Here is a 17,793-nt window from a genome sequence, read left to right as displayed (position 1 = left end):
CAGTATTTAAGATGGTCTGAGATTAAAGACAGACAAATGTCTGCTAAAGACAGACAAATGAACAACAGAACAAAATAGAGAGTCCTGAAATAGAACCAAATTTATAGCAAGGGGATTTTCAACAAACGTGCAAAAGCAAATCAATGAGAAAAAGTATTTTTATTTTTTTAATTAAAAAAAAAATTTTAATGCTTATTTATTTTTGAGAGACAGAGAAAGTATGTGAGCAGGGGAGGTGCAGAAAGAGAGGGAGACACAGAATCTGAAGCAAGCTCCAGGCTCTGAGCTGTCAGCACAAAGCCCATCGCGGGGCTCGAATTCATGAACCATGAGATGATGACCTCAACCGAAGTCGGCGGCTTAACCGACTGAGCCACTCAGGCACCCCAAGAAAAAGTATTTTTAATAAACTGTGTTAGAACAACTGTATAGTCACTGCCAAAAGGAAAAAAAAAAGAAAAGAAACTTGATACATCACACAATAAAGAAACATTTAAATATAACCAGATCACAGACCAAAATCTAAGAACTGAATCTATGAAGCTGCTATAAAATAAATAAAGTAGAAAATCTTGGTGATCTTGGGCCTGGCAAAGATTTCTTTAATGTAACAAAAACATGCACAGATCATAAAACTGAAAAACCAATACATTACATTTTATCAAAATTAAAAACCCCATCCATCAAAAACACTGTTACTAAAGGAGAAGCCACAGAGAGGGAGAAACTATTTATGAAATGTGTTTGAAAAAGGACTTGTATCTACAGTACATAAAAAAAATCCTGCAACTCAAGACTAAGAAAACTCATTAATAAAATAGACAAAAGATTTAAACAGACCCTCAAACCAAAGAAGACATATAGATGGAAGATAAGCAGATGAAAAGATGTACAATACAGCCAGTCAATTGGGAATTGCAAATTAAAAACCACAGTAACATATCATTACTTAACACTAAAATGAGAAAATTAAGAAGACTGACAATAATGAGTATTGTTGAAGATGTGGAGCAACTGGAATTCTCATCTTACATTCTTGCTGGTGAGAACATAAAATGTACCCTTTGGAAAGCTGTTCACCAGTTCCTTAAAAACTTACTTACGTACCCATCTATAACCCAACCATTTACTCCTAGGCATTTACTCAAGGGGGAAAAAAAACAAACCAACATGTATCCCCATGTTACCCAATTGCAATTAGCAGACTTTATATTAAACTCTGGGTTTCCTAATTTTGTTGAAACACTGGAAGAACTGACACAACTAGACATGTATCTTTCATGGAATAAAACTGAGCAATGATTAGGCTCTTATGTGCCTTAGGCAAATAAGACATAATGACAACTTTCAAAAACCTCACAGTTTGTTATTACACATAAGCACGTAAGCAAGTCATGGTAGTCCATTACAGTTTTACTACATGCCAAACACTGTATGTGACAGACGTTACAATAAAAATGAAAATAGAATAAGATGGAGGTACAAGAGAAGTGGTAATCATTTGCTAAAAATACTGTTTTGGGAAGGCTTCACAGAGAAGAACTTGAGCTATGTTTCTTAAGAGTAAAGGTTCTTCCAGGTGAATAGGGGAAAGGAGGACATTTTAGGCACAGCCAACTACATGTTCATGGTTATAGGATCACACAGAGTAGACATGGTTGAAGTATAAGTCATCAGGCAGTTTGTGAAGAAATAGCATGCCTTTGAAAGATGGACTGAAGCCAGATCACGAAGGACTCTTGTATCCAATGCTGAGGAATATGAATTTCATCCTATACATCAGTATTGTTCCCACAGTGCTCCTAAGGAGACTGCTCATGATTCAACATAGCTGGGAGAACAAATAAGAAAGGGAAAAAAATATAATAGCTGATTACCCCAGTTACTGATTCAACTAAATTACTAAAAGATAATTTATGAACTAACCTGATCTTTGTTCTGTTAACAAGGAGCCCTACTTTTGCCTATTTTATGTAGTTAGGTTCTTTTTAAAAATTTGTTTGAACAAAAAATTCTATTATAAACAAATTTATTTTTAAAAAAGCTTGAACATAGGCCATTACAAATTTTCTACCAATACCTTATACACTACATAACAAAACAAAAGATAAAAATCATATGATCTCTAAATAGATGCAGAAAAAGCATTTGACAAAATTCAACATCTATTTGTGATAAAAACCCTCACTAAAGTGGGTATAGAAGAAATCTACCCCTCAACATAATATAGGCTCTCTGACAAATCCACAGGTAGCATCATACTCAAAAGTGAAAAGCTGAAGAGTTTTCCTCTAAGATCAAGCGCAAGACAATGATGTCCATTCTCACTTTTATTCAAAATAGTATGGAAGTCCTAGCCATAGCAGTTAGTCAAGAAGAATTGGAAAGGAAGAAATACAATTGTTAATTTGTAAATGACATAAAACAATACATAGAAAACATGAAAGATTCCACACAAAAAAACTACTGGTACCAACTAATAAATAAAAATTAACATACAGAAGTAGGTTGTACTAATAATGACCTATCAGAAAGAAATTAAGAAAACAATCCCACTTACAAGTATACCAAAAAGAATATCTAGGAATAAATTTTATCAGGGAGTGAAAGACATATAGTATATTCTGTAAGACCTTGATGAAAGAAATTAAAGACAGCAAAAACAAATGGAAAGATATTCTGTGCTCAGGGAATGAAAGAATTAATACTGTTAAAATGTCCATATTACCCAAAGAAATCTACAGATTCAATGCAATCCCCATCAAAACACCAATTGCATTTTTCACACAACCAAAACAAAGAATCCCAAAACTTGCATATATCCATGAAAAGACCCTGAACAGTCAAAGCAATCTTTAGAGAAAACAAAGCTGCAGATTATCACGCTTTCTAACTTCAAATACTACACAGCTGTAGTAATCAAAACAGTATGGTACTGGCATATATCAGTGGAACAGAAAACAGAGCTCAGAAATTAAAAAACCCACACATTACATGTTCAATTTATCTATGAGAAAGAAAGCAAGAATATAAAATGGGGAAAAATAGTCTCTTCAATAAATGGTACTGGGGGGGCGCCTGGGTGGCTTAGTCGGTTAAGCGTCCGACTTTTGCTTAGGTCATGATCTCGCGGTTCGTGGGTTCGAGCCCCGTGTGGGCTCTGTGCTGACTGCCAGCTCAGAGCCTGGAGCCTGTTTCAGAGTCTGTGTCTCCCTCTCTCTCTGACCCTCCCCTGCTCATGCTGTCTCTCTCTCTCTCCTAGAAATAAAAAAATAAAAAAATAAATAAAAATTAAAAAATAAATGGTACTGGGAAAACTGGACAGCCACATGCAAAAAAATCAAACTGGACCACAGAAAACAAACTCAAAATGAATTAAGGACTTGAATGTGAGGGCAGAAACCACGAAATCCCAAGGGAAAAAATAGATAAGCCCTTTAATATTGGTCTTACCCACATTTTTTTGAGCCAGTCTTCTCAGGTAAGAACAAAAGCTAAAAATCATATCAAGCTACCAGCTTCTGCACAGCAGAAGAAACCATAAACAAAATAAAAAACAACCTAACTGAATGGAAGACATTTACAAATTATATATCTGATAAGGGATTAATATCCAAAATATTAACTTACACAACTTAATACATATATGTTTTAAAAACCCTATTTAAAAATGAAGAAAGGATTTGAATAAATATTCTCCTAAGGAAGGCATACAAGTGGCCAACTGACATATGAAAAGATGCTCAATATCACTAATCATCAGGGAAATGCAAATCAAAAGCACAAGAAGATACCACCTCATGCCAGTCAGATTAGCTGTTATCAAAAAGACAAAAAAAAATAACAGGTATTGGCAAGGATGTGAAGAAAAAGAAACCTTCACAAACTGTTGGTAGGAATGTAAAGTGGTACAGCCATTATGTAAAGCAATATGGAGGCACCTCAAAAAATTAAAATTAGAACTACTACACGATCCATCAATTATACTCCTAGGTTATCCAAAAAAAACCAACAACCACCAATTCAAAGACATATATGCATATCTATGTTCACCGCAGCACTATTTACAATAGCCAAGGTAAGAAAGCAATCTAACTGTCCATCAATAGATGAATGGAAAAATAAGATGTAGTATATACACACAATGGAATATTACTCAGCGATAAAGAAGAATGGAATCTTGACATTTAAAACATGGATGGACCTAGGTTTTATGTTACAAGAAGTAACTCAAAGTCAAATACCATTGAATTTCACTTATATGTGTAATCTAAAAAGCAAAGCAAATGAACAAACAAAAAAGAAAGAGACTCACAGATGTAGGAAGCAAGCAAGCAGACTGGAGAAGGGTTGGGGAATGGGCAAAATAGGTGAAGGGGTTTAAGAGGTACATATTTCCAGTTACAACATAAGTAAGCTATGGGGACGTAATGTACACCATAAGTACTATAGCCAACAATATTGTGACAATTTTGTACGGTGACAGATGGTAACTTTACTTATTGTGGAGATTGTTTTATAACGTACAGTATAAAAATTTCACCATGATGTAGACCTGAAACTAATGGGATATTGTGTGTCAATTATATTTCAATTAAAAAATGAAGATTTTGAGAAGAGTTAAGACTGTGGAGGAGTAGGGAGACCCTAAGCTTGCCTTCTACCTCAAATACAGCTAGATAAATATCAAATCATTCTGAACACCCAAGAAATCAATCAGAGGTCTTAAAGAACAAAGCTACAAGCAGAAAACACCAATGGAAGGTAGGTGCAGCAGAGTTGATTTGGGGGAGAAAAATGCCAAAGTTCCAGCAAAGAAGAGAGCACCCAGATCACAGAGAGAAGTGTGAGAGAGAATGAGAGAGAAAAGATTAAAAAAAAAAAAAAAAAAAAAGTTAAAACACACACAGGGACCTGCACAAGAAAACTGTTCCCCAAAACTACTGACTGGAAAAAAGAGGAGGGTTTAAATACTATCAACTTTTATAAACAGTCAACTGCAGAGTCTGAAGTTTGGGAAGTTAGTGCCATTGCCAGGATCACACCTGGCACTGGCACTGCTCGGGAGAAAAGAGGGTGGAGCCCTAGAAGCTGGCCAGGCAGTCTCAGACCTCTTGAGTGCAAGGGGAGTAGCAGTTCCCCTGCTTAGACTGCATTTGGTAGAGGTGATACAGGCTGTCCGCAGGCAAAGGACCCTGCTGGCACCATCAAGCTACCCCATTCACTGGCATAGGAACAAAGACAGTGGTTGAGAGCAGCAAACCCTGGCGCTGGCTGTGTTTTGCAATTTACCATAAAATCCAAATAGTGTGCAGTTGCACAACTGTTTTCTGGGACAAACCAGCACAGGTTAAAGTGCAGCAAAACCATCCCCCAGAGGAACGGCGTGGGTCTGCTACACTGGATTCACTGAAGTATAGTTTTGAAACCCAGCTGCACAGGATATAAAACATAGGAGTGCTGGCAGGTTGGCACCTCAAAGACAGGGAGAGGGCAGAGATCTAACAGAGGCCAGGGACACAGGGGGGCAATTTTTGTTCATCTATGAAGGCTTCCTAGGGAGTATCTGGCATGGGCTTCTTTACCCAAAGATGAGAGAGTAGGGCGAAGCAATATTCACCCCTCGCCCACCAGCAGTGATGGACCTCAGTGAGACAAAAACAGGACCACCAAATGAAGACCAGAGCCACTTACACTAAGCCCTGGCCCCCTGCACTCAGCAAATGCCATCTCCTCTAGGGCAAGTGCACCAGAGAATCAGAGCAGCAGGCCCCTCCCACAGATGACCAGCACAAGCCTCTCAGAAGCACCAAGTCTACTGATCATAGAGTGCTGCAAAGCATCAGCTCTTGGAGAAACTGGATCTAGCTTCCTTTGGGTTTGTTTTGTTTTTGTTTTTGTTTTTGATACAGAAAGAAGAATTTTAACTTTATTTTTAATTAGTTTAAATTTTTAAATCTTTTTGGATTTTTTTTTCCTATCAAGCTTCTCTTAACAAGACCAAAACACATCCAGGATCTAGCTTTCTTTATTCTTTTTTAACTTTTAAATTTATCTTATTTTTCATTTTATTTTTTTGACCCCCAAAATGACAAGACAGAAGAATTCACCACAAAAGAAAAAACAGGAAGAAATGACAGCCAAGGATTTAATCAGTAGAAATATAAGTAAGATGCTCCAACTAGAATAAAACAACAATTATAAGGATTCTAGCTGGGCTTGAAAAGAGCATAGAAGATGCTAGAGAATCCTTTACTGCAGACATAAAAGAACTAAAATCTAGTCAATTAAAAATGTTATAACCGAGATGCAAACCTGAATGGATGCCACGAGAACAAAAATGGATGAAGCAGAGGAATGAATCAGTGATATAGATAAAATTATGGTAAATAATGAAGCTGGAAATAAAAGAGAAACAAAGGTAATAGATTACAGAGACAGACATTGGGAACTCAGCAACTTATGAAAACATAATAAATATTTGTACCAGAAGAGTCCCAGAAGATGAAGAGAGAGAGAAGGAGAAGGTTTATTTGAACAAATTATAGCTGAAAACTTCCATAATCTGGGGAGAGACATCAAAATCCAAGAGCACAGAGAACTCCCATTAAATTCAACAAAAGCTGGCCAAGGCATATCATACAGTCAAATTCATAAAATACAGAGAAGGAAGAAATACGGACAGCAACAAGGGAAAAATAAGTCCTTCACCTACAGGGAAGACAGATCAGGTTAGCACCAGATCTGTCCACAGAAACTCGGCAGGCCAGAAGAGAAAGGCAGGATATACTCAACTGCTGAAGGGATATAATATGCAGCCAAGAATACCTTATCCAACAAGGCTGTCATTCAGAACAGAAAGAGAGATAAAGAGTTTCCCAGACCAAAAAACAACAACAACAACAACAACAACAAAAAAAAACCTAAAAGAGTTCATGACCACTAAACCAGCCCTGCAAGAAATATTAAGGGGGACTTTAAGGGGGACACTTTGAGTTGGGGGGAAAACTAGAAAGGAACAAAAAAAGAAAAAAGGAACAAAAACTAGAAAGAAACAGAGAACATCAAAAGAACCAACTTTACAGGTAACACAATGGCACTAAATTCATATCTTTAAACAATCACTCTGAATGTAAATTACTAAATGTTCCAATCAAAAGACGTACAGTATCAGAATGAATAAAAAAAAAGATCCATTATACGCTGCCTACAAAACTCATTTTATTTATTGTTTTAAAAACCTTATTTATTTTTTTTTAAATGTTTTTTATTTATTTCTGAGAGAGAGAGAGAGACAGCGTGAGCAGGGGAGGGTCAGAGAGAGAGGGAGATACAGAACCCGAAGGAGGCTCCAGGCTCTGAGCTAGCTGTCAGCACAGAGCCCGATGTGGGGCTCGAACCCACAAACTGTGAGATCATGACCTAAGCCGAAGTCAGACGCTTAACCAACTGAGCCACCCAGGCGCCCCAAAACTTATTTATTTTTGAGAGAGAAAGAGACAGACAGGGTGCAAGTGGGGGAGGGACAAAGAGAGAGGGAGACACAGAATCTGAAGCAGGTTCGAGGCTCCAAGAGCTGTCAGCACAGAGCCTGATGCAGGACTTGAACTCATGTATCAGGAGATTATGACCTGAGTCGAATTCAGACACTTAACCGACTGAGCTACCCAGGCACCCCTACAAGACTCATTTTATTTATTTATTTTTTTTTTGCAAACACATATAACTTTTTTTTAATAGAAGTGAAACATTTATCAAGTACATGTTTGTTTATTTAGCATCAGTAATGCAGGCTCTCAAGAAAAAGATGAATTTACTCTCACAAAACAGAAAGACAAGTCTCATTTTAGATCCAAAGATACCTGCACATGGAAATTGAGGAGATGAGGAACCATCTATCATGATAATGGATATCAAAGGAAAGCTGGAATAGCCATGCTTATATCAGAAAAATGAGATTTCAAACCAATGACTATAACAAGAGATGAAAAAATACATTACATCATAATTAAGGGGTCTATCCATCAAGATCTAATGATTGTAAATATTTATGCCCCCAACTTGAAGCACCCAAATATATAAATCAATTAATAACAAACATAAAGAAACTCATTGTTAACAATACAATAATAGTAGGGGGCTTTAACACCCCACTTACAGCAATGGACAGATCATCTAAGCAGAAAATCAACAGGGAAATAATGGCTTTGAATAACACATCGGACCAGATGGACTTCACAGATATGTTCAGAACACTTCATCCTAAAGCAGAATACACATTCTTTTCAAATGCATATGGAACATTCTCCAGAAAAGATCACATCCTGGGTCACAACAAGTACAAAAAGATTGAGCTCATACCATACATATTTTCAGACTACAACACTATGAAACTCGAACTCAACCACAAGAAAAAAATTGGAAAGACCATAAATACATGGGGATTAAAGAACATATTACTAAAGAGGCAATGGGTTAACCAGGAAATTAAAAAAGAAATAAAAAATAGATGGAAGCAAATGAAAATGAAAACAAGACGGTCCAAAACCTCTGGGATGCAGCAAAGGCAGTCCTAAGAGGGAAGTATATGGGAATACAGGCAAGAAGTCTCAAATACACAAACTGACCTTACAAATAAAGGAACTAGAAAAGGAACAGCAAATAAAGCATAAAGCATCAGAAGAAGGGACATTATAAAGACTAGAGCAGAAACAAAGGATATAGAAATAAACAATAAGATACCCTGCGATAAACCTAACCAAAGAGGTAAAATATCTGTATCTTCAAAGCTATAGAACACTCAGGAAAGAAATTAAAGAGAACACTAAGAAATGGAAAAACATTCCATGATCATGGATTGGAAGAACAAACATTAAAATGTCTATACTCCCAAAACAATCTACACATTTAATGTAATCCCTATCAAAATACCAACAGCATTCTTCACAGAGCCAGAACAAACCTAAAATCTGCATAGAACCAAAAAAGACCCTGAATAGCCAAAACAATTCTGAAAAACAAAAACAGAACTGGAGAAATCATGATTCTGGATTTCAAGCTACATTACAAAGCTGTAGTTATCAAGACAGTATGGTACTGGCACAGAAACAGACACATAGATAAATGGAATAGAAAACCCAGAAATAGACCCACAACTATATGGTCAACTATTCTTCAACAAAGCAGGAAAGAATATCCAATGGAAAAAAGACAGTCTCTTCAACAAATGCTGTTGGGAAAACTGGACAGCGACATGCGGAAAAATTAACCTGGACCACTCAGACCGTACACAAAAATAAATTCAAGGGGTACCTGAGCGGCTCAGTTGGTTAAGCGTCCGACTTCCGCTCAGGTCGTGATCTCACAGTTCATGAGTCTGAGTCCCATGTCAGGCTCCGCACAGACAGCTCAGAGTCTGGAGCTTGCTTCAGATTCTGTGTTTCCCTCTCTCTGTCCCTCTCCCCTCATGCTCTTTCTCTCAAAAATAAACATTAAAAATTTTTTAAATAAAATAAAATATATTCAAAATGGATGGAAGACCTAAATGTGAGCCAGGAAACCAGTAAATCCTATAGGAGAACACAGGCAGTAACCTCTTTGACATTGTCCACAGCAACTTCTTACTAAACAAATCACCAGAGGCAAGAGAAACAAAAGCAAAAACAAACCATTGGGACTTCATCAAGACAAAAAGTTTCTGCACAGTAAAAAAAACAATCAATAAAACTAAAAGGCAGCCTCCAGAATGGAAGAATATATTTGCAAGTGACATTCTGGTAAAGGTTAGTATCCAAAACCTATAAAAACTCAAACACAAGACCCAAAAAACCCAAATGATCCAAGGAAGAAATGAGCAGAAGACATGAAAAGACACTTTTCCAAAGAAAAACACTGAAAAGATGCTCAACATCACTCATTATCAGGGAAATACAAATCAAAGCCACAATGAGATACCACCTCACACCTGCCAGAATTGCTAACATTAACAATACAAGAAACAACAGATGTTGGCAAGGATGCGGAGAAAGCAGAACCCTCTTGCACTGTTGGTGGGAATGCAAACTGGTGTAGTCACTCTAAAAAACAGTATGGAGGTTCCCCTAAAAGCTAAAATAGAACTACCCTACAGCCCAGCAATTACACTACTAGGTATTTACCCAAGATACAAAAATACAGATTTGAAGGGGTACATGCCCCCTAATGTTTATAGCAGCATTAATAACAATAGCCTGACTATGGCAAGAGCCCAAATATCCATCAACTGATGGATAAAGAAGGCATGGTGTGTGTGTATGATAAAACATTAATCATCATGGGGCGCCTGGGTGGCTCAGTCAGTTAAGCGTCTGACTTCAGCTCAGGTCAGGCTCAGGTCATGATCTCATGGTTCATGGGTTCAAGCCCGCATCGGGCTCTGTGCTGACAGCTAGCTCAGAGCCGGGAGCCTGTTTTGGATTCTGTGTCTCCCTCTCTCTGACCCTCCCCTGCTCATGCTGTCTCTCTCTCTCTCTGAAATAAACAAAACATTAAAAAAAAAAAGAACACTAATCATCAAAAAGAATGAAATCTTGGGGAGGTAGAGGGTCCAACTCTTGATTTTGCCTCATGTCATGATCTCCCAGTTTGTGAGATCATGCCAAAGTACAGTATAGAGCCTGCTTGGGATTTTCATTTTCTCTCTTTCTCTCTCTCGCTCTCTCTCTCCCCTTCCCCCCTTCAAAAATAAACAAACATTGGGGGAAAAAAAAAGAACAAAATCTTGCCATTTCCAAGGATAGGAATGGAGCTAGAGTGTACTATGCTAAGCGAAATAAGTCAATCAGAGAAAGACAAATACCATTTGATTTTACTCATATGTGGAATTTAAGAAACAAAACAGATGAACATATGGGAAGGGGACAAAAAAAGAGGGGTTAACAAACTATAAGAGACTCTTAAGGATTGAGAATAAACTGAGCGGTGATGAGGAGAAGCAGGTGGGGAATGGATGGGCAAGATGGGTGATGGGTATTAAGGAGGGCACATGTTGTGATGAGCACTGGGTGTTATATATAAGTGATGAATCAGTGAATTCTGCTTCTGAAATCAAAATTGCTCTACATGTTAACTAACTAGAATTCAGATATTTTTAAAATGTTTAACAAGAAATTAAACAATAAAATTAGTGTTTTGGAAAGATATCTCTAATAAACAGTGCCAAGTATGGAATAAAAGAAGTATGAGACCAGAAGGAAATGAGAATACTTATTTACAAGAGTAATGCAAGAAATGATGAGTTAATTCTGGGTCATAACAACAGAGATATCCAAGTCTTACTGATACCTACTTTGTGCCAATTAGTCTATTATGTTCTAGGTTCAGGATAAGGAAGGTAAGTTCAAGAGTTATTTAAATAAAAAGGATCATAAATGATTAAAATGAGAAGACAGAAAGAAAAAAGAAATAAAGTTTGGTAGGTGACTTGAATAAACAATGTGGTATAAATCATAACACCTCATCTTCAATAAACTAAGCACAAATCAGGCCAAAAAAAGATATGTTAAGGAAGTGTAACCTAAGAAAAGCAAAGGGGGCATATNCCAGGCTCTGAGCTGGCTGTCAGCACAGAGCCCGACGCGGGGCTCGAACCCACGAACCGTGAGATCATGACCTGAGCCGAAGTCGGACGCCTAACCAACCGAGCCACCCAGGCGCCCCTTAAATGTCTGATTCTTGACTTCAGCTGGGGTCATCAGATGGAGGGACACCTCTGGCTCAGTCAGTTAAGCTCCGACTTTGGCTCTAGTCATGATCTCACTGTTCATGAGCTAGAGTCCTGCATTGGGCTCTGTGCTGACAACTCAGAGCCTGGAGACTGCTTCAGATTCTGTGTCACCCTCTCTCATGCTCCCCGGCTTGTGCTCTGTCTCTCTCTCTCAAAAATAAATAAACATTAAAAAATCAAAAGATTTGCGAGTTCAAGTCCCATGTTGGGCTCTGCACTGACAGCGTGGAGTCTCCCTGGAATTCTCTCTCCCTCTCTCTCTGCCCTTCCCCTGTTCTCGTGGGTTCTCTCTCTCAAAATAAATAAACTTAAAAAAAATCATTATTAAAAAAAGCAAAGGGCTACAGCTATGACTATACTTCAGGAACAAAGGTTCCAAGGGATTTACTCGAAATATATACAAAATCAGAATCCTCTTTGAATACCTTTATAAATAACATCGTGAACTATCACTATCCTAGAGATAATCACAAAAGTTTCCCTAAAGGTCTACCTAACATTAAAGCCCGACATCTTTCCTTTGGCAATTTTGGTTTAGATCCAGATACCCATATGATAGCATAGAATAAAGGCAAACAAGAATATTAGAAAACAATACTTAATTGATCATATCTCTACAGTTGCCAACATACGGCCAATAAGTTTATCAAATGTCACATTACTCCTAGGATAACTAGGTAATGAGTTGTGCAATTCGGCTTACGGTTAATCTTTTTTAAGGATTTTTTAAAAATGTTTATTTACTTTGAAAGAGAGAGAAAGAGCGAGCGAGCAGGGGAGGGGCAGAGAGGGACAGAACCTGAAGCAGGCTCCAGGCTCTGAACTGTCAGTACAGTGCCTGCCGTGGGGCTCAAACTCATAACCAGGAGATCATGACCTCAGCAGAAGTGGGACATTTAACCAACCGAGCCAGCTAGGTGACCCAAGGATTTTTTTGTTTGTTTTTAAGTAATCTCTACATCTACCATGGGGTTCAAACTCACAACTCTAAGATCAAAAATCACATGCTCTACTAACTGAGCCAACCAGGAGCCCCAACCAATGGTTAATCTTTAATTACCAATTTCTTACTAGACTTTTAAAATAGGTTCAAATTATTTCTGTGGTTAAATTTCCCAGGCACTAGAAGCATTCAATGATATAAGTTTCTAGGTTTTTCACTGAGTCCAACTTGAAAGAAATTCAGTGCCATTTCCATGTATCTGGTTTTACAACATACTTTCGTGATAATGAATTTTTAAAAGGGGTAGGGGAGAAGGGAAGGAATGAATGGGGAGACAAGCCCTTACATTCTTCAGAAATGAATTCCATTTTCACTGCTGTTCCTAAGACTTACTTCAACCTGTTTGATAAAGATTATAATTATCATTAAGTACACAAAATAAACTCTCAAGTTCTTCGATACGAAGTGATGAAAACATTCTCTTTATCAAAAGAGGCTTCCTATCTCATTAATTACATTAGACTATGAAATCTTACCCATGAAAGACTAGATCAAATCCTAATTGCTATTTCCAAATAGCTGATTATAAGTTATAAAACTCTCTTTTAACAACAGAAAGATTTGGTTATAACTCTTAAGTGCATTGCCTAACCTTATATATTAGAAAAGACATTCTGAGAGGAATTGCATGAGCCTGTAGCTACAAAGTGTGGGGGGAGGTAGGTGGAGGGGAGGAAAAAGAAAAATCAGTATGATTAATACAGTAAGAATTAGAAAATATCCTCAAAGTATCTTTATGTGGGGCATAACAAGTGCTTGCATTTATAAAAAGAAAGAAAAAGAAACCCAAAATGATGGGGAATAGAGGTATTACCTGAGGGCAGGAAATTCAGACAAAAGGTCCCTATTCCTGGTGAAAGCAAGCAGTCAGTTGCCAGGGTTTCTTAGATTCCTTGATTAGGAAATTCACAGCACACCAATCTCCACCACAGCCAGCAGGGGTCGCTGTAGGGAATGGGTACACAGGGGACATAGGAGGGAGCAAATTTAAGGGAAGGAAGAGGAAAGGAATGATATGATAAAAATATTTAGCTGTGACGCACTTTTAAAAAATACAGTTGTATTTCACACTGGAATAATACCACTGCTTAAATTCTAAGATAAATTAACCACTTATGATTTCCTTCTTTCTCTCCACCAGTGGTATTACTACTATTCTAATAAATTTTTTATTTTTTATATTAAAAATATTAATTAACAAAAATGAGGTCACTCTGATGTACAAAAGTGATACAAAGACTGAGCTGTATAATTCAACATCAAATGAAACCAATTAGGACAAACACTCTAAAAGACCAGTGATTTACAAATATAAATTATCAAATTAGTTTAACTGCCCAAAAAACTCATTTAAAACTGTAATCCTCAATTCACTTAATGGAGAATACTAAAGAGTAAAGTTAGCTATGAAAAGTAACTCACAAGCCAAAGAGAGATCTGGCAATAAATTATATCTATTATGTACTAGAAAGCAAATTAGAGAACTATAGTATTTATCAGAAAAAAGCTTTTAATTTAAATTTTTGGGGTATGAGTCATCTCCAAAAATGAATTCAGGACAACCAATATATCCTATGTATTCCAAGAAGGCCAAAGTAACATAAATCTCTTCTCCAGTCAGCTGAAAATGTTTCTAAACAACTACTATGTACAATAGTACTGTGGCAGAGGCTAACGGAACAACAGCGAATAAGAGAAGTACAATCACTGCCTTCAGAATTCAGTCTATCAGGGTGACTCTGCTCTTAAAGATTGGACAATCTAGAGGGCACCTACATGCAATTCCTGAGGTCAAGCCTTTGTTAGGCATGGAGTCTACTTTAAAAAAAAATTTTTTTTAATTTAAAATAAACAGAGAGCTATGACAATCTACAGAACTAAAAACATAAAACTTCGGTTGTAATAAAACAATATACTGGGGCGCCTAGGTGACTCAGTCGGTTGAGCGTCCGACTTCAGCTCAGGTCATGATCTCATGGTTCATGAGTTCGAACCCCGCACCGGGCTCTGTGCTGACAGCTAGCTCAGAGCCTGGAGCCCGTCTCCAGATTCTATGTCTCCCTCTCTCTCTGAACCTCCCCTGCTCATGCTGTCTCTATCTCTCTCTCAAGAATAAATAAAACATTAAAAAAATTTTTAAGAAAAAACAATATTGTTTAAGACCTAAAGGAGTTAAAAAATGAAGACAACCAGGGAAGATTAGCCTAGTTAAAGCTGCCTATGTAAGATGTACATGTAAAATGAAGCACAAGAGAATGACCTGTCAGGAAGGAATGTAGACAATCTGGCTGCAGTAAGTAAGACAACAAAAGATGGGTGAAAAACAAAAAAGGGAAAAAAGTGTAGTAGTGGAAAACAATGAGGAAAAATTGCAGTCAAATTTCTAAGGTCTAAAGTATCCTTAACTTTTCTAAATGATTGCTTTAAATACTCTCTTGGTATGCATGCCACTGTCCAAGCAAACAGGTTTAATAACTCTCCATTTTATATCACATATGATATGCTGTTCTCTATATGCTTTTATTTCATTATCTCTTTACAAGTTTCTCTGGACTTAGACCACCTCTGTCTCAATGTCTATACTTCCATTAAAGTTGCACATAGTACTTTGTGCCTCTCTCTTAAGTCTTACATTTTCTCTTGATTTCTATTTACTCATCTACCATACTGTTTTCAGAAGGCATTTCTAGATTCTTAATTTTATTTATATATCTAACAGATCCTCTTTAAGCATTCGTAGAAAGAACAAATGAATAACTTATCAGTGGGGATAATTATAATACTTCTTAAAAATAATATGCATCCTACATTTTATAATGCCCTTTTTATAGTATAGCTTATATATAAAGTTGCATCAGAGCAGAAGAAAACTTAGAAACAGAAAGTGAATTTAACATCTAACAATACAGTTTTACCAAATTTAAAAATGACTGAATTTCCTGGTATTTCTAAGTTTATTTCTAAATATTAATTCCTAACAATAAAATCACAAACAAAAGGTTTACAAAGACACAACAGTAGAGGAAAACAACACTTGATGCTATGCTAACAGTGGCAAAATGAAGCCAGAGAGCTCTCTCTTATGGTATTTTTGGGTAGAAAAGAGTACATAAACATACAGCTAAAATTAAGTCTTAATGAATAGACTAATCTAGAGATTCAAAATTTATATATAACATTCATTTTGGCTTGGAGAAATCTCAAAATAAATCAATGAAAATCAGACGGACTAACAGTAAATCTAATGTCTGGAAAAAGTAAACAATAATTATTATATCCTGAATCATATTTGCTGCAGCTCTCAATTTTGTTTTAATAACTTGGTCTGGATGGGATAACTGCTCATATTTCACTCACAGAAATACTCATAAAGTCTTCCACTTGTAACTTACATTCAATCTGAGCTCAGTCACGAATACCAACTAGTTAAATACCAATATTTAACAGAAAAATTACATTATTCATCCTAACATATGCAATATAATATGCAGAATATAGTATACATAGAGCTGATAAAAGAGCAACTTACTAAGGAAATGTTTAGATTGGAAACTGCAGTATTAGGGCAAAGTGTAATACTGCAAAAAGAAATATTGCAGAAAAGTTATGCAAATATAAAGAAATGGAGAAATTGTGCTTTCCCAACATCACAGAATTGCTAAGTCAAAAGACTATGTTTCCCAAGCTTCAAAGGACTAGAGTCAAAAGATTCCCAAATAATAAAAGAATCTCCTAAAGGATACTGCAACACGCTGATGAAATACCACAAAATAGTAAGACTGGAATTTTATAATAAATAAATGCTGAAGGGCAGCTGGGTGGCTCAGTCAGTTAAGTGTCGGACTTCAGCTCAGATCGTGACCTCACAGTTCATGAGTTTGAGCCCCACTTTGGGCTCTGTGCTGATAGCTCTGAGCCTGAAGCCTGCTTCAAATTCTGTGTCTCCCTCTCTCTCTCCTCCTCCCCCGTGCTCTGTCTCTCAAAAAGGAATAAACATTAAAAAAATTTATTTCTTTAAAAATAAATAAATGCTGAAAACTGAGTAAAAGAAAAGCAAACTGTTAAATATAAACAATAGCCTGCGCAGGCAGCATAGAATAATCAAATTAAAGGTAATTGGATCAGTGACTCAACCAGTCAACACTACCTGTCAAACCTTGGGCAAATCACAAATCTTAACATTTTAATAATTTCCATCTCAGAGAATGGAATAAATCTATTCTGATTTTAGAATGGTAATATTACAACATCCAATGGACCAGGCATCCAAACCCCCTTTCAACTAATGTTTGCAAATCAATCTCCTGAAACTACTTTTGAAGAATCAATATCTGGTTTTAGTTGGAAATTAGTGTGAAAGAAATGGGCACCTGCTCAATACCTCTACATCGTGTACTTAACAACAAAAAATACAACACAATAAAGTCCACCCCTTAAAATTCATCTCACAATTCACTTCACTGTAATTACACACTGTATAAATCAAAGGACAACCACACCCAAAACACTGGACATTGGTGCTGTTAGACATGTAAACCAGACTAACACCATGATGGCCACTCTGATCTGAAGCCTTCTTGATAACAGTCCCCACCCCCATTCTTTCCTTTTGTTTGACAGCACCCTTAAGTACATCCTTGGGACAAAACACTTTTTTATCTGCTCTAAAGGTGTGACTATATCATATACCTATTCTCTCAAACATTTTCCTTCCTCGTGGTCTCCTAGTATGTACTTCCCAGCCTCTAGAGTTATAAAAGCAAGTTTTACAGGAAGTGGGGTTGTGGAGATCTACCCGTCTTGAAGCCACCCAAGACATGCTTCTGTCCATAAGTCCCCCTAATAAAACTATTTCTCATCAAGCTGAACTTGCTGGTGGTTTTCCTGGTCTTATCGTTCCTTGGGCCTTTGAAGGTCATTTTGCATAAACTTCCATTTTACAGAAGAGCAGACTAAAATAAAATGTATAGTCTTAAATTAGTTCACAAATAGAAGGGATCTCCATTCGGATATCTAAGACATTCAA

The 17,793-nt window shown here is 36.9% G+C and overlaps 1 protein-coding gene across 2 annotated transcripts in view; it reads right to left on the bottom strand.

The window, feature by feature from the left end:
* Positions 1–17,793, bottom strand: part of BLTP3B (bridge-like lipid transfer protein family member 3B) — a 106,409-nt gene that overhangs the window by 80,622 nt on the left and 7,994 nt on the right. Inside the window, exon 2 of one of the 2 annotated variants that reach the window (XM_077772309.1) lies at positions 13,582–13,712. The exons of the other annotated variant lie outside the window; for it this stretch is intronic. The gene's annotated coding sequence lies outside the window, so the exon portion shown is untranslated. The remainder of the gene's footprint in view (positions 1–13,581; positions 13,713–17,793) is intronic. 2 annotated transcript variants of the gene reach the window in all.

Source organism: Crocuta crocuta, unplaced genomic scaffold, assembly GCF_008692635.1.
Source record: "Crocuta crocuta isolate KB4526 unplaced genomic scaffold, BGI_CrCroc_1.0 scaffold216, whole genome shotgun sequence".
Classification (NCBI taxonomy): Eukaryota; Metazoa; Chordata; class Mammalia; order Carnivora; family Hyaenidae; genus Crocuta; species Crocuta crocuta.
This window is presented reverse-complemented; position numbering and strand designations above follow the sequence as displayed.